Here is an 18,964-nt window from a genome sequence, read left to right on the forward strand (position 1 = left end):
GAAAAAGAAAGAGAGAGAGAGAGAAAGAAAGAGAGAAAGGATTATGAGCCTCACGGTATCAGAGGCTTCAGTTCATGGTTTCTTTGCTCTGTTGCTTTGGGCCTGTGGCAGACAGCACACTGTGGCAGGAACACGTGGTAAAAGAGGCCACTCACATCATGGCTCTAGGAATGGAGTAAGAGGCAGGATCGACTTGATAGCTCTTTCCAGGGCATGCCCCAGTGATCTCCTCCCTCCTGCTAACTCCAACCTCCCATCATCTCTCTGTAGTGCTTTCCTGTGTCCAAGCCTTTGACACTTGAAATTTGGGGACATATGAGATTCAAGCTACAGCAAGCTGCAACTCCACCAGAGGTGGCACCCAAGGGGAGATGGCAGAATGATTGGTAGGCTGACACTCCAGTGAATTTTCTGCAAGTAGTAGTGCTTACTCACTCCATAAAATTGGTCAAGTCACTCAGCTTCCTTCTGTGAGCATCAGTGTAGTGCTTGTGACCTACTGTGATTGGTGGCTTAGGAATTCTGGAGGTGCGGTGTTATCTGGAGTCAGCTTCTCCAGGGTGATGGTGACATCCTCCCCAGCACAGAGGGAATGAGCTCCCTGGATGTCCAGTGTCATTCACAGTAAAATGATGTCCCCCTCCTCAGGCCTCCAAGGACAAAAGGCCTGGACCTGGCATGAGCAGCTGACCTTGGACACAGCCTAAAAGGGACTTTGAGAATGGCACAGGGAAAGAATGAATACACTGAGCCCTGTGGTAAGCCAAGGAGACTCTAGAGAGGGGTTAAGCTTCCAGGAGTGGGATCCATTAGAATTGTGGGTGACTACAATGTGAACCGTTTCCTTCAGCTTCCCTGTGAAATCATCAGTTGCTTTGCCCACATTGCCCAGTGTCTGCTGAGGTTGGATGTTTCAGTAAGGAACATCTGCAGTGCTAAATACTGTCAGAGATGTGAGATGAGAACACGTGGAGAGCTCCCAACTACCGTCAAGGATCGGCTTTGTAAACTTTCTTTCATTGGCTGAGCTAACTCAAAGTGAGAACTGCAACATTAAACAGAAGGAATCAGTCAGGATGGTGAGGGGACAGTGTCTGCCTGAGCAAGACTCGCTGTCCTTTGAGAAGAGGTCAATGCATCACAAATTCTATTAGGTTGCTTAAAATTTCACCTGGTCATTCATTATGTTAGCCCTGCAGGCTAGGAAATGCATAAACCAGTGATGAGCATCCACGTCCTGCCACCAGGAAGTTTATAAAGCAGCAAGGAATTGCAGGCAGGGTTGCTTCTGAGGAGCGACTCCTGCTCTGACCTGTTAAGTACTTCTCTCACCTGCCTCTCCCAGTGACCCGAGTTCTTCTCCCTGCACGGCCCAGGCTGTCCTGACCAGCCTTCTGTCTGCGTCAGCCGGGGCCACGCTCTGCTGATGGCCTTCAGGCTTCCAGCCACAGCCTGGCAGCTGCTGGCGAACACCACAGCCCATTTCTGAAGGCTAAACTAGGGCCCGTGAGCTGCGCTGTAACCAGAGAGATTACTGTGTGTGCTCCTGCCATTCCTCTCCATTTTCAGATCCTGGCCCCAGTGAAACCTGAACTTTGCATTCTAGTGTCCAGACGCAGCTGAGTCTGGGGCGTGGGGCTGGTGGGCTGCTGGGAACTGGGCTTGACCTGCCTGGCGTCACTGCCGCCCCTCACAGCAGCCCCTGGGCACTGCCTGACAGCGAGCTGCTCCGCGAAGCTGGGCCGAAGAGCAGGAGTGGAAAATGGATTTTATGAACAGATAACAGATATTTGGAATGGCTATTTTAAACATTTTGAATTAAGATTCACAAACAGGACTATTTTTAGATGAGTCATGTCTCCTATCTATCATGCTGACTCCCTGGAAGAATGAAAATAAATATTTTTAAAGCAGGGTCAGGTTGACAGGAGAAGAGTGAGTCTAAAACCCCTCCTTGAGAGGAAACAGTGTCACCCTGAGCGTGGTCCTTTGCTCTACACAAGGCCACCAAAGGAGCGGCACGGACATGTATCCTCAGCAAGCTTCCTGAGAAGGCAGGGCTGAAGAGTGTGGTGCTGGGCCTGACTATGGGTGTCTGAAGACTGGGGCAGGCAGGGGCATAGACACAGATGGCCTTGGGGGCAAAAGCATGGTTGGGCCATGATCTGCCCGAAATGCCCCATTTTCTACACCTGTATGAGTGAGCACTATTCCTTTAAAAGCTGTGAGCATTTCATATTTTGTCTCAGAGGCCAGTATATCTATTTAGCTCTGACTAAGACTCCCTTTGAGACCTCAACATACCCTTCCAGTTCTAACCAGCTCACTGTTCCAGCTCTGACCAATGTACCCATTTACCTCTGACCACCTTACCCTTACCCTTTCGCCAACATACCATTCTGACCTCAACCATCTCACCCTACCAAATCTGACCAACACAACATTCTGGCCCCAAGCATGACCCACTTCTGGTGCTGACCGACACACCCTTTAGCTCTTTCTGCCTGTGGCCAACACACCATTCCAGCTCTGACCAGTATACCCTTTGAGCTGTAATCAAGCTCTGACTAAGTCACCTTTCCAACTCTGCCCAACAAACTGTTTTAGCTCTGACCAGCTCATCCTGACAGCTATGACCATTACACTCATCTCTGCCCGGTGTACTCTTTTGGGTCTTATCAACCCAACAAACCATTTCATTCTGACCAACAGACCATTTCATCTCTGATTGACGCACCTTCAAGTCGGTCATCATGCCCTTTCAGCTCTGACCAACACAACTTTCTGGCTCTCGCCAACATGCCTTTCCTGCTCTGGCAAAATCATCTTCTCATGTCTGGTCATGTCACTCTTTTCAGCTGTGTCCAGCTCACCCTTCCAACTCTGACCAGCACATCACGGTGGCTCGTACTAACATACCTTTCCATCTCTGACCATTACACCCTTCCAGCTCTAGCAAGAACACCCTTTCAGTCTGTTCAATGCCGCCTTCCAGTTCTACCCAATATACCTTTCCAACTCTGATCATGACCCACCTCCACCTCTAGTCAAAACAGTCACCCAACACCGACCAACACACCCTTCCAGCTCTGAACCACTCTTACCACTAATTCTCTGGCTCTGACCAACCAACTCCTTCCTTCCAACTCCACCCACCAAACTTCCAGCTCTGACCATCTCACTCTTCCAGTTCTTAACAAGGTACCTTCTAACTCCGATTGACTCACCTTTCTAGCTGTGATCACACCTTTCCAGCTCTGATCATCACATAAGTCCTTCTTTGACCAACTCACCCTTCTAGGCCTGAACTTACACTCTTCCAGCAAATGAATTCCCTTTACCCAGTTCTAGTTTGGGAACAGGTTGTGCACAAGGATGGGTTTGCTAGCCTTATGTATTGACACGTTAGGCCCAAATTTCTTATATCCCACAATTTTGTGTGTAGTAGAGATGATCATCTTGGTTCTCCTTCTCTAACTTTCTTTCTCTCCCAAATTAAAACTACACAATAAGCCAGATCATGTCTTTCTGCATTTCAAACCACACTGGGCTTTGAGAAAAGATGGAGCACAGAGTTTCTGGAAATGAGAAGACCAACTCACATCCATCTCTTATCCAGCCTGCTGTGGTTTTGAGACCCTGGGCTTCTTCCTTGTCAACAATGGAAAGTAGTCTCTGCAACGTGGAGATTCCAGAGACGTCAGGGATTATATGCATTGGCTTCTGCATTTTCCAGCAGGAAACCAAAGCTCTGAGAGTATAAGCGATTGCCAAGTTACAGAGCTAATTAGGAGCAGATTCTGGGGCTGAGGCTCCCTTGCTTGGTGTCCAGTCCAAACATTCTTCGGGCTGTAACTTCATGCTGTGAGATTGGAGAGGATGAATGTTCTTTAAAAAATGCTATTTGGGAAAATTTTATTTGAATAAAGTTAGAATATTATCTTTACCATAGAGCAAAGTAATTTCTGGAAATTGTATGAAAGCTGAGTTGAGAAGAAGAGTAGCAAGGTATGCAGAGGAGATAAGAGGTTTAAAAACACCTCATCTCACACCTCCTGGGCATGTTAAAATGAGCTGATGCTAGGAGATGGGAAGTTTGTTTTTTTAAAAAAAAAAAAAAAAACAACCCCGGATGAGAAATGGTTAAAGAGGAGAAGAGGCGGCAGTGAGACTGACAGAGGGAGGCAGTGGGGCTGAGGTGGCCAAAAGACTCTGCTGCCATGGAAGCTGAGACCAGACTGAATGGTGCCACAGACCTCTCAGGCTCTGGGGGCATCAGCTGCCTCTGCCACAGGGCCTGGAATAGGGCTGAGAAGCAAGGGGGGTGAGGATGTGACTGTTTTCTGACTGTCAGCCAGGTGTCCATTTGCATATGGAATAAGCAGGCTCAGACCTTCCCTTCCTCAGCCCCAGACGGTGTCCCATGTGTGGTGGCTGGCACAGTCAGTGCCCACCTGCGTCTGCATGGCAGCTTCTCCCCCCAGACGGCATAGTAGACCAGCAGCCAGGTCCAGGCATTACAAAGCTCTCTCGGGGCCTCAGAGTGGCCAACATGCAGTCCTGTGTTGCTCATTATGACCCGCCAGACAGGAGACCTCAGCCATGAAACAAGCCCCAAAACACAGTAGAAGGAAATACCTCAGAGGACCAGAGAGCATGCTGGCAAGAGGAGAACATGGTCACCAGTGTCCTTAGAGGAGGCGGAGATAGCACATCTGTGACACCATGATCAGCCATCTAAGTTGGCATGTTCATGACCCAGCCTTTTACATCCATGACCAATCTATCATACCCACAATCCAGCTGTCACAGTCACAGCCCATCTCATCACATCTGTGAGCAGTCTGTCATGTTTATGACCCATCCCGCCACATTCATTAACTTTTCACTTCCATGATGCAGTTTGCCACATTCATGACTCAACCTATTACCAGGACCCTTAGGACAGAAGGAAACACAGCCATGACTGACACAGTACAGGGTGACAAAGAGAGGAGCGTGCATAGGGAAAGCACTCAGAAAGCGTCCCAAAGTCTTTGAGGGTAGGGGCTGTGTCCCGCCCATGCACAGCCGGTGTGTGCTAAGAATGCTGGAACATGTGCCCACATCACACACTTCTAAGTGTACCAAGGACATCATTCTTGTTTCTAATCAAACATAAAATATGACTGAGGAGCAAGAGTTGGACTTGTTTTGAGTTGATCGTCCTCAAATTCAATATACAAATGTATCTCCCATAAAGAACTAGCCTCCCAAAATGAGTACATTGGTCCCTGATGTTCACTGGACTCATCTGTTCTGAGGTTAAAATTCTGTATTATGGTTAAAAATTAAAATGGTGTTATTACCTAGCCTGTTGCCTTAATTCTCTTTTTGATCACAAATGTGTAATAAACCAGGTAGTAAAAGTTAGAATATTGATTATTAAATACATTATTTCTACAATTAATTATAAAAGAAAATTTGAGCTAAAAGGGAAACATCTGGCAAAGTTATAATTTGAATTTCTTAAAGTTCATGGAATTTTGGTTGTGGGTATTAAAGTGCCCTCACTGCTCAGATTTGTAGATGATCAACTTCCATCACTCTTCAGCTGAGATGGGTGGGCTCAGGAGTTTTGGGGCTCTTGCATACATTTATAATTAGACAAAACTATTTGGGAGAAGATCATTTTAATAGTACAGCGAGGCCAATGTTTTGCTTGGTTTTCAAAGCATAAAAAAATGTAAGAAAAATTTGATCCATATGCTTGGTTAATTTAAATTTGAAGCATTGAACAAGTACTTTAGAAAACTTTGTTTTTGTTCCCTAAGCCACATGGAGGCTGCACACTTGCCCAGTGAGTCTCAGTATCTGCCATCCCTGCTTCCTGAGGTGACGAGGCTCAGGACTGCAACACTGACTCTTTCCTGGTCCCCAGTTGCTCTGCGGATTTCAGCCCCACAATTGCATCCCTCCCCTCTCTCCCTTTCCCTTACTTCTCCAGGTAGCTGGTTGATAGAATGTTTGGAGCAATGGCAGTGGAGCCATTAGATGGGAGACAGGAGCAGGAGGTGTGATGACTCCAAGGCTTCCTTGGCCTAGGGTTAAGTAACCCAAGTGGTTTGGGAGGCTGCTATGGATCTGCAGAGCCCTGGGAACCAGAGGTTGGGTTTGGGCTCGGCCAGCTTGTGGACAGCACTTGTATTGGTTAGGGTTCTCTGGAGGAACAGAATCAATCAACATATGCCTGGTTATGCAAGCGGATTTATTAGGTAGGCTTGCAGGACTGGGGCTGGAGACACCCACAGCTGCTGTCTGAGCTAGAAACCCAGGTGATCCAGCAGCCACTCAGCCCAAGATGGTAGAGCTGCAGAACAGGGAATCAGGGACCCAGCAGAGACCAAGCTTGAAGGCCTAGAAGCTCATTGGAAGCTCCCTGGTGTGAGTGTGTCTTGTGTCTCAGAAGGCTGAATAAACCAGAGACCTGGAGACCATTATCCAAAGGTGACAACTGCAAAGGACACACACACACTGAAACCAAAGATCTTCAAAACATACACTCTTCTTCATCTTTCTCTTTTTATTCCATCTATTTCCTTTTCCATTCCACCCAGGCTACAAGGCTGTTGTCTGGTCCCACCCACAGCCCAGGGGGGTGGGTCTTCCACCCTCACTTTGCTGGCTTACAGATCAGCCATCCATGGACACATGTAGAACTGTGCCTTACTAATGCCTTAGGCAGTCCCTAACCTGCTAAAGCTGCCATAGCATTCGTAGTGGTCACACTGCGGTCACCAGGGGAGCCCTGGGAGCTGCAGCTGGAAAGGAAGACAGTGGGCGAGATGCTGCATGTTGTATGAGGCTGTAAAACAGGAGGTGGACTGAGGTGGCAGGGAGGGAGAGCTGAGAAGGCTCAGGGAAGCTAAGTTTTCTTACTGTGTAGTGGAGGCATCAGTAGGAAACAGAGCAAAAGAGATTTTCAATAGAGAAGGAGACACGTTGGGATGGAGAGTATTCATGTGACTTCGTGAATAGGTGTCAAGGGACATCTGAGCTGTGGACAGCAGTAGGCTGGGAAACAAAGCGCCTGTAATGTGCTACAGCACATCTACATGAATGAAGGTTTTGAAACAAGCAGACAATATTGACATGTCAGAATTAAAACCAGGTTCATTCAGTGGAAAAAAGATTGAGAAGAAAACTAATGCTAGGAAGTGGTGATATCATTAAGAAGTGATGGTAGAAAAGCAGCAGATTAAAAACAGCTTATGTTTCAGAGCATGTTAAAATCACATGCTAAGAAAAAGTAATCTAATGGAACTGGAAAAGGAGAGATGAGTTGATAGTGTATGTTTTTAACATTTAATAAGATATTTTAAGGTCATTGTGAGAATTCCTACTTCAAAGTGTTTTCATGATAAAAGCCATTAGTGAAAAATAAGAAAAATGACAAGAAAATAATTTTGATTTAATGTGCCTTCGTAGTTTCCGAAAAGTTGATCTGAAAATACCAGAAGACCTACTCATGGGTTCGTCTCCAGTTTTTGTGTGCAGAAGGGTCTGACGATTGGGACAAACTTGACTTTCGATTTTTTAAAAAGAGTAATCCCTTGTTCTACTTGCACAGGAATGTGGGCTGCGATTAGAAGAAAAACTTTTTAGTGAAATTAACTGTCTGTTCAAATTTTCATCACCAGAAATCCAAATCATTCCTTTCGCAAGACAGTAATAACTGTATAGTGCATTCTCTGAGATTTGGAGTGGAAAGAGACAGCTCAGAGGCGAAGCTTGGTGTAAGTTCTGAGGCTCAGAGGATAACAATGACTCGGCACAGCAGGAATGTCACAGGCCTGGCCTGGTGGCTCTTGCTTGGCGCCAGGCACTATTGTTTATGCCAGGCTAAAGCAGTCACTTGAACTCATGTCCTTTGACTGAATATTTGTTATGAGACTTGCATAAATCTTTTCCCTGAAAATGGCTTCCGAGGAATGGAGAAGGTCCTGTTTTTACAAGAATTCTGACGCGCTTGGGTGCTTCTCTTTCCTCAGAGGAGAGCCACTCTGCAGTTGATTTCCTCTGTCCTTTACCCTTGGGGCAGCAGTCTTTGACTTCTTAAACGCTCGACCTTCAACCCAGTTTGTGATTCTCTTTTAGATAAACACTTTTTTCTGTTATCGATAAATTAGAAGAGTAAGAAACTAAGTAGATAAAATGAGAAGGGTGTAATTCACTCAGCATCTTCTACTGCTTCCTCACATCTTTGTTCCCGAAAGAAGTTTGGCTTGTAAATATTTTTGTGATGTACAAGTTGCAGAAATGTTTTAGGGTGATCTAAAACTCAGTAAAAGTGATAATAAAAAAAGGGTAAATTGGAGTTCAGCAAAATTTAGAACTTTTACACTTCAGGTGACAACCTTAAAAAAGCAAGAACGTGGGACGTCCTGCAAGGGTTCTCTGAGCTGGCCAGGAAGAGACCCACACTAATCACTTAACCGGGGACCGCATGAATAGCTGAAACATGGACCATGTGGCACCTAGGACTGATGTTCCCATAGCCTTTGTGCATATAGGGATGTGACCATGATCATCAGTTATCAGAAAGTGCAAATTAGGGCCAAAATGCAGCCTCCCCAGGTTTAAGACTGAAGAGTTTGAAAATAGCAGCTTCTACTGAGGAAATGGGACCCTCAGGCACTGCCGGGCATATGCAGTGATCCGATCACTTGCCGATGTTCCTCACCAATGTTTGCTAAATTCAAATGGGTGGCTACCATCTGGTCAGTGACTCTGCTTCGAGGTGTGACTGTGGGACAGAAATGAAGGTCCACAAGAGTTATAGATCACACTCTTCATGACAGCTCTGTCATCACGGACCAGAATTAGTCACAGTGCAGGGAACTGTAATAAAGACAGGGTCACAAAGTTGCATTGGGATTAATGGCATCATGCCATATCACAGATGGCCAGCATAGACAGCAGCTGCGTGTGCCCTGGACACCAAGTGTGTGTGTAAGCAGCCAGACAAAAGTGTTCCTCTTGCTGGCTCCATGGCTGTGAAGCTCCATAGACAGTGCTAAGTGGGGAAGGAAAAACCTAGGAACAAGCTCATGCCTGGAATTTGGTGGACCAGAAAAGGGAAACGGAAAAACATCTACAGAATCATCACCGACACCGAGGGTCGGTGCAGGTAGCAGATGTGACAATGGAGGGAGTTATGAATTCTGTGGACCTTCCATTCCTGTCTCGTGATCACATGTAGGAGTGGAACTACTGGCCTGAGGGTTTGAATTTAGTTCTTTAGTAATACTCAGTAAACATCAGGTGAGCGGACACATGTTTTGCATGTGCACATAGGATGTCAGGTAATGAAGTGCCTGTGCGTTCCTCATTTAATCCATACAGAAATCTGGGGCTTTTTGTCAAACCCCTTATGCCTCATGGTTCTTACCTGTAGTAGACAGGCAGTGATAGCATCTTCCTCAAATGCTACTACAGTGTCCTTCTCCATTTCTTCTTTTTGCGACTTCCTGTCCATAATTTCTATCCTTCCTTTTTTCTGCTGGTGCACTGTTTGCTCTCATACTTATGTGTAAGAGCTCTTTACATAAGAGGAACACTAACCCTCTGCTTCACCGACATGCAAGTGTATTAGATTATCTTTTCTTTACATCTTGTAAATCTGGTATCTGCTTCACTCCCAACCTAAATTCCTTGGCAAAGTTCCCTGGAGACAACTTAACTGCCAGATCCAAAGCCTATTTTCAGTTTTTAAGGTACTCACTGTCACTTTGGCTGCATTTACTGTTCATTTGTTTTAAAATACTCTCCTGCTTTGTCTGATGATAGAATATCCTCCTCCTGGTTTCTCTCTCTGCCATTCCCAAGTCTCTACCCCAGTGCCACTGAGTTTTCAAATTGAACATCCGTTATGGCTCATGTCTAGCAGTCCCCCGAAAGCCCGATGCAGTCATAAGTGGGTCTTTCCAGAGGTGGCTGCATAATCAGAATATGTGATTCTGGGATTAAGAGTGTGTGATTACTGAATTAGAGCTCTGCTTGGTTTGGCATAGTTCTGGGTAGGATTAAGGATGTCTCACTCTGGGTGTGAGAGTGTTCCCCACCCTCTGGGCCAGTACTCTGGATATGATAGAAGGACAGAAAGAAGGCTGCTGCTGGTTACCTGTTGCTTACTACCCTCTGCCTTCCATGAACTGTTTCTCCTCTGCATCTTTAATCATCCTTCCACTCTTTCTTGGAGCCAACCAATGATTGACTGAACTGTCTACAAACTGTGAGTCAAATAAACCTTCCCTCCTTTAATTTTGAGTGTTGGGTATTTTGTCTTAGCAACAAGAAAGTCACTAAGACAATATGCTTTTAAGGTTATCAAAATCCTAACAATCTTGTGACTCAGAGTGCCCTAGCACTGAGTATGGAAGATTCCTGGGAGTGAAGGCCCTGGCCCCTGGGAGAAACAAGAAGAAAGTCACTGGGAAGGGTCAGAGAGGAGGGAAATGAATGGCCAGCTGATTCAAAATGCCCCTGGCCAGGTAAAGATGCCCAGGCAGCAGGACAGTGACATTCTAGAAGATGACAAGGGCATTACTTCCTCATCTGGGTGGAACATGGTCCAGGCCTCTTGTGGCTAGCTCACTACCCAGGGGTCTTTCAGCCCGTGATGTGAGGAGCTCCAGGGATGAATCAACCAAACCCTCAGGTCTGCGCCTCTTGGTCCCTGGTCCATGGGTCAGGCTCTGATCTCCATCTGTGCTCTGCATTCAGCTGTTCAGAGTTCTGACATTCTTATCCAGACAGTCTGATCCTGCTGTGCTCACATCTCACAGAATAGAAAATGTTTATATGTATGTTATAGGACCATATGAGGAAATATAAGACCATGTTATCAGTTTATATAATTTTTGTAGTTTCTGTACTGTGGCTGTAAAATTAAAAATTGAGATAGATTATGAGCTAGTTGTCAGTTTTTTGTCTCTTCCTTGTAAGTTGAAAAAAAAAATTACAGGAGCTGACACTGGACCCAGACAAGCCTCTGCATTGTATACTGTCCCCAGTGTCCTGCTTGGATATTACTTCATTCAAGAAAATGAAACATTCTCCATCCTGGTTTGGGACTTGCCACCACCTTCTTCCTCTTGCATGCACCAGAAATTTCTGCTCAGCCTCCATTCCTTTGGTTTGGGACTTAAAGAAATGAGACTGATTGTATAGGGGTAATGTAGTGTTTGGCACTTCCTGTCCTGAAGTCAAAGTCCCACATAACCTTCCTACCTGTCATCTCTCTACCCATGAGCCATGGAGAGCATAGGACTCAGAAATGATGGAACCTAGAAAGAGAAGATCAGAATTCCCTGTATTCCACTGGAAGCACAATGGCTCCATCTAGAAGTGCAGTAGGCTTCTCTGAGTAAGTTTGCCAAGCTCCTGACCTAATCAAATTTGATGTGAAGCATAAACAAACCTTTCTCTTATTAAACCAGTAAAACGTACTATATAAACTAACCCTGCTACGTAGATTCTTCGTCACTTTTTAATACGTGCTATGGCTTATAGCTAGATGTCCTCCAAAGTCCCATGTAGTTATAGGTGGGGCTTTGCAGAGATGGCTGGATCTAGGGTGTGGGACTGTGGATTAAGGGTATGTGAATATACATAAAGGGTGTGATAATTTGATTAGCCCATTGATTGACTTAGCCTTGTTCTGAGTGTGGGTAATGGGAAGTCTGACTGTGGATGTGGGTGGTACCTCCCCAAAAGCTGACAGCCTAATGGGATGAAAGGGAAGCTGAGGCTTGCTTTTGCTTTGCTGCTGCTGCTTCTGCTGCTCACCGCCTTCTGCCTGCCACACCATGCACTGTTTCTCCTCTGCCATCCCTGACCGCATAACACCTGTCTTGAACCCAGCTGACTGTGGGCTGAAGCCTTTACAAACTGAGCTGAAATAAACCTTTTCTCCTTTAACTTGTGGGTGTTGGGTATTTTGTCTTAGCAATGAGAAAAGTAATTAAGATAATATAAAATTAATGAAATGATATCAAATCACCTTAAAATAAATTTGATTTAAAAAACCTATTTTATTTTGTACATTTCACCCATTATATATCCCACTTATGCACACATGTAGAAATAGATACAAATACACATATGTACCATTGCAAAGTTAGATATACAAATCTCAGTGCTAACCTTTGCACTTACAATTATATTGCTAGTTTTCCCTCTAACTATGGATATACAATATAATCATAATAGTCCTTAGAATTTATTTCAATTTTCATATAAAAATTTTCAGATTTATGAATTTGCACAATGAAGCAAATGAGATAACTCAAAAAATATAAATTCAGTCATAACACAGCCCCCGTAATCTTCTTTCTTATTTAACTTTACTTTTGTCGCATTTACTGATCCCTTTCAAATAAAGATTGAATGGTGGGGACCTAGAATCACAAATCTTATGTTGTAGGAATCCACAATATTATGAAAGCAAAGTTGAAGAACTATTATAACCACAGACAAACACCAGCAAGTAAGAATGAGAAACTTGGCGGTAAGTAATTAAATATGGTACAAAGCAACAGCAAAACCACCAAGGATGAAAGCACGCTAGTAAGACATCCCCAAAACACTCAATCCAGCAATTAGCGAGAAGGGCTATGAACCGTAGGAAGATGTGTTTCGGACCACACGCTGTCACTGATTATTAGTTAAATTCCATCGCGGTCAGAAGTTAGTCTGTGTAGTCCAAGTTTATTGAGCCATACTTTTAAATTTATTGAGGCATATTTTAAATTTACAAAAGCATATTTTGCACTCTACTTGTGGGCTATCTTGGCTAATATTTTGTGTGTCCTAGGAAAGAATGTGTGCAGTGCCACTACTGGATGAGAGCTTCTATAATGTCAGTTAGCTCAAGTTTATTTTTCTTGTTGTCCAAATTTCATTGTTTTCTTTGTTCATATCCAATTTATCATTCACTAAAAGAGTAGTGTTAACATTTTTATTTTTGAGAAAATGTTTAAAAATCCCTTTCACCCAGTTAGTTTTGTTTCATTCTATTTTAAGCCCTGGGTCTTCCTGACAAATTAATTTTATCATTTTCAGATGCTTTTTCTTATTTGCAATAATACTTATTGTTCTAAATTAGCATTGTTTAGCATAATGCTTGTTTAACTCGAACATGAATGGACATGTTTTCCTGTTATCTTACATTGAATTATTTGTCTTGTATGTGAAATTAAGTTATCTTTTGTTTGAAGCATTTATTTGGTTTGTACTTAAAAATATTCTGAGAATCTTTTTTACTGGGGTGCTTAGTATTTTACATTTCACCTAATTATTGATGCAGTTCATCCTTTATGCCTAGGGTTTTGGTTTTTGGAATGGCACTTTATAATAGAACATAGTAAAATTTCCTTCAAATTCTTAACTTTGTTAATTTTAATGCAAACTTTTTAAAAATTGCAACCTTTGGCCTAAACAGATTAGGTAAGAGTCTGCCAAAATGTTTGAGTTCTATATGTCCCATTTATTTTTAGGATCATTTTTCCTGCTTTTTAAAATAGTGATAGTATTTTATGTGTCAGCTTGCTTCTCTCCATTTTAGATCTGCTTGCTTGTATTATTATTTTAGCAGCTGACCTCCAGATTATGATATGGATTTTTAATATTTGGCAGTCTAAAATTAATATTTTACTAGCTTGCTTAATATGTAATAACCTTACATAGTGTAATTTCATTTAATTCTATCCAACATTTGCATTTTAGAGTTTGCTTCTATGCAATAATTAAATTCTCAGCTTTACAATCATAAATGTCCCATACATGACAGGTGTATACTGACATCCTTGAAAAATCAGAGCAGTGTCCTGGGTTGCAGTCTCAGTGGCCTGACTAGTACTTCACTGACTGGCACAGTTACAAAGAAAGGTGATGACTGGCCTAGCTTAGATCACATGGTCTCTTGTCATAACCAAGTAGTTCATTGGAATGATCAGACAATACAGCCCACAAAGGAAAGACTATTTCGGGCCAACCCACAGTATGGTGGCTTCAAAACAAAAGCAGACACAAGAAAGCAAGGTGGCAGGCAGTGGTTGTGTGGCAGACTGTGGCCCTTCCAGGGGGAGAACCAGCAGCAGCTCCTGAGATCTGTGCCATGTTGGAACTTAGGACACTGTGAAACCAAACAACCAGCCTGCCTTCCTGCTAAGCAATAGTGAACCTACTGATGCATGGCCTAGAGTCAAACATCCCACTTCCCCTACCCGCCTTTCCCTGTCCCCCGCATTAGCAAATGAGAACCAGAAATACAAGCGTTTCCTGGGAGGTTGACCATAGCAAATAAGGGGGACTTCCTTCTACTATCTCTTTGAAGGCTAATATTTTTATTACTGTTTTACTCTATTCTGATTAATGGTACTGCTATATTCAATATTCTGTTTTGATAAGTTCTATAATATTCTGTATTTCATCTCATTTTGATATATGTGATTGAAAGAACAACTATTATAAAGATAAGGAAATATGCTGTGATACGTTACTGTTATCCCGGTAACCTGCTGTGAAGTTCTGTACCAATTTCACTGTACGATCTTAGTTGGCTTTATTTTGTCTTGTTCTGTTTTATTTGACCACTTTCAAAATAAAATTAAAAAAAAAAAAAAAGAAAGCAAGGTGACGAGTGTCCCTTACTTGGAGTGAATGTGAACTGGCACTTCCATTTGATCCTAAATCTCATATTTACAGTCACTGTAATTCCTGTTTAAGAAGAAGCATCCCTTGGACTCAAGGATTCATCCCTCTTGAACATTTTTGTCTTATGCCCTGTTCGGGAGTGTAATGTTCACCTAGATTGCCAATGACAGAACAGCATGGAGTGGTGGTGTTAGCTGCTGGGTCATCGTTTATTTCCACGGTCTTAACAGAAATTTATTTCTGTTAGTTCTAGAAGCCAGGAATTCAAGCTCAAGATGCCAGCATGTGTGAAAGTAGAGACAGGCATTCTCTACTTTCTGTCCTCACAGAAAGGAGAAGACAAGGATCTCTCTGGCGTCTCCCTTGTGAAGGCACTAATTCTGCTGAAAAGGGCCAGACTCTAGTAAGCACATCCAATCTGATCTACCCTTAAAGCCCCAGTCCCTAAGACCCCCACCTGGAGAGTAAGCCCACCACATATACATACAAAGGGGTTGCAAACATTTAGTCCATAACATTCTGCCTTGTGCCATTGTGGCTATGGGGAGGTGAACAACAAGAGAGGTTTTATGGATGAGGTGACAAGGAAAATAGTAATTATATTCTACATAGCTTGAAGGCTGAAGACCACGATCTTGTCTCTGCTTACATGTTCTTTGGCCACTGATGTGAACTCCATCTTGACTTCTGACTTGCAGAACGTCTTTGTGTCATGAGACGTGAAGATTTGTCGCCAGTGATTATTGTTTCTGTTCACCAGAGTATCACCCAAGACCTAAGTGTTATCGTGCTCCTGGAGCTCCTTACATTCTCTGGCTAATTTAGTATTTATATTTGATTATTGCTTTAGGCAACTTATGATTATTTTAGAATCCTAATATTATGAAACTTAAAATACAAATATGTAAAACCTAAATAAACTATACTGTTATATATTGAACATATGGCCTTATATAAATTAAAATTTTCTATTCAAATTGTATTTATATGATCTATATAATGAATTTTGCAGAAACTAGAAACCAGTGCACTGGTTATTCTCACTTGATGCAAATCTTTCTTAAGTAATATATTTTAAATTTTGGTTATAAAGAGACTGATATATTAAACATTTTTGTTCACATTTGAAGAGTTGTCTAAAACAACAAAAATGAGATATTTCTTCAAGTTTATACTTATATATGTGTTATATGTGTGTATATATTTTTATCTATTATGTATCTGTCAGTTCTCTTTATATGAGTTTGTTTAAATATGTCAGTACTGTGATGTAATTTAGAGACAAATGTGTTAAGCAGTAAACTACGAAGCATCCAATTTATTTTAAAAATAAATTCAAGGTGTCATTTTTGCAAATTAAAAAAAAAGATAGAAATGTGGATGCTGCCAAGTTAAAGAAGATAGTAATTTCAGGAAAGCTCTGGGTGTATTGTGAGGGCAGTGAGGTTGGCCATGGAGGAGCCAGAGGACTTGGGAGCAGTCTGAACATCCCAAGAGATCTGTGGTGGGGCGGAGGTCACAGGATGCTCCTGGTGCAGTGGACAGGGGAGTACTACCCCCAGGGGGAATGGAGACAAGCTCTGTGATTGTTCTTATGGAAAAAGCTCAGATATTAACAGCAAAAATTTTGTGAGCATGAAGTCAATATAGAGGATGAATTTTTACACAGAAAGAGAATGAGAAAAGAAGATGGAGGAGGGCGGGGAGAGAGAGAGAGAGAGGGGAGAGAAAGAGAGAGAGAGAGAGAGAGAGAGAGAGAGAGAGAGAGAGAGAGAGAACAAATTACTTAGCTAAGTTCACAGACATAGTGGTTTCCACCGTGGAATTTCCAAAGTACTTTCAAATGGAAAGTTTACTTTACTCAGTATATTAAATTAATTGGCATATCATTGATTATGGCTGATTCTGCAAAAGAGCTACAGATATTGACTTCACTTTTGGGCCCATGTTCCCTTGGCCATTGTTCATCTGCTGGGTTGGACATGGGCTCTCCCTCAGACTTGGCCATGCAGCATGCCACAGAGTTCTCTTTGTGCAGAAAGGGTTCAAAATCCTCCCTGTTGTTTATTTTCTTCGTGGTGAATATAGTAACTATGACCATATCTTTTTTCCAGGAGCCTTCATTTATTTATCTTTTCACTTTATTTAGTATGATTCATTCCATGAGCTCATTTTTGTCCAAAGTGATTTGGTCCAAGAAGCTGCCACTCAGCGGACAGTCCAAACATAGTCTCTGGACAGCAGAAGTGTAACTGAGCTATGCACCCAATCTAGCACAGACTGACATTTCAGGATGTGGGCAAATGAAGTCACCAACCAGTGGTCTTATAATACTAAATTCCATGGATTCAAATAACTCTAGGATTCTCCCATGGCACAGTAATGCCTGTCTTCTATTACTTTCATAGTTGTAGAAGATTGTCATGTGTTTTTATTAAGCCTGCAAATTTGTGTTTATTCTTTTGACTGCAGTCAGCAGCTCGTTTCTAAACTGAGGCCATCTCAAGCTCTTCTCACTTTTTGGACCACACTGCATCAGCACCCTGTTTCATGGCACCTGGTCCTGAGCAAGTTATTGGGAATGCAGTAGTTATATGGCAGGCTCCTTATCTACTACAACTACTTAACTTGGGTTCTGAACCTCTGTCCTGAAGGAACTGTTCTCATTTTGTTCTTCTTGCTTGGTTGTCACTGACAGAGTATTGGTCATTTGCATTTAAAATTTTTTTCTTTTATGGCCTCTGATGACATAAATTCCCAAAATTAAGTTTTTGTTATACCAATCAATTACCATGAGTTTACCTAGCTCAGAAGTCCTGGTAGTTCCTGCCTTTTACTTTCCTTGAAGTAAATGAGTCAAGAGATTGGATGTATTCTTTGGAGGCAGATCAGGGCCATTAACTAGATTTGGACCCCTCTCCGTAGTGGAGACAGATGTGAGAACTTCTTACCAGTGCATAGCAGCTGAGACCTGGTTCTAGGAACTAACACTCTCCAGTTAATTGGTTCTTCTCTGTATCTGTCACATCCAATGCAACTCTCAAATTTCTCCCAAATTAGCACAGACTGACATTGAAGGATATGTAAGTTGAAAGACAGTAGAGAATGAAGAAATAAAGACAAAAATCAGGAAACAGAAAGGTGAGGTCAGGTGGAGCCCTTGCTCCAAATGGGAAAAATAAATTGCTCAACATCCACAGTGTGTTTATTTATATGCTCTGCAAATTGATGTCACATGACACCCCTGTGCCTAGCAACCTGTTTGCTTGGATTGCCTTGGGTTCTTCATGTCCTCAGAGATGGAACGGCTTGTTTAATGGCTTGCCTCAGGCATTCCATATGTGTGTTCCATCTCCAGCTTCAGCTGCTTCCCACATCTTCTGCTTTTTTGTTTTACAGTTGCAACTGAGGGGTGATCAGTCAAAGTTGAAGGAGCTGTGCCAAGAGGAATTGGTAGAAGACCCTCTCATTCTTGAAGCCCTCCCATTCTGGATGAGTCTACTCACTTTATATTAAAAATTTTCTTTTTTTGTGTGTGTGTGTGTGTGAACAGGATCATTTTATTTTATTTTATTTTATTTTTTAAATTCTATTTAAGAGGAAAAAGAGAAAAACACAAAACAAAACAAAGCGGTGTAAGGGTACAAGTAACACAGAACTACAAAAAAAAAAACAGTAAGAAATCACCTCTTAATAGATTACATATTATCATCTTAGAAATAGTTGCTCAAATCACAGTATCAAAGAATACAAAGTGGACATTCAAACAGAGAGACTGCAAACAGCTGTGTTCAACGATCCAAAAACATTAATATAGTCAGCTATTTAACACCCCTAAACACACTTGCTGTTATATCCGTTAGAGCTCTTTTTTTCCCCCTCTTTTTTACAACAAAATTTACACATTTTAAATTTTATTACTCCTTAGTTCTTATTACTTTTTTAGGGGGGAGAGAATAAAGTCAAATATGGCAAAACAAAGCTGTCAGTCAAAACCAAGGATAGACATAGCACATGATGTAAAACAGAGTACAAGGTTATCAACAATGGTTATCAACGTTGTCCCTTGTTTCCTTAAAAAGAATTGTCTATCTCATTAGATACTATAAAGTTGGACAAAACAGTAGAGAACAAGACCAATAAAACTTAGGCAATGTAAACATTACAGGACTTCCAAAGGAGACAATAGTCAAACCAGAATGGGCATCTTAGTGAATCTTATTGCCTTCAAAGTAGTTGCCTATACCCTCAAACTTGATACTATCAT

Source organism: Cavia porcellus, unplaced genomic scaffold (genome assembly GCF_034190915.1).
Source record: "Cavia porcellus strain 051 isolate PalLab524CR breed Dunkin Hartley unplaced genomic scaffold, mCavPor4.1 scaffold_7, whole genome shotgun sequence".
Classification (NCBI taxonomy): domain Eukaryota; kingdom Metazoa; phylum Chordata; class Mammalia; order Rodentia; family Caviidae; genus Cavia; species Cavia porcellus.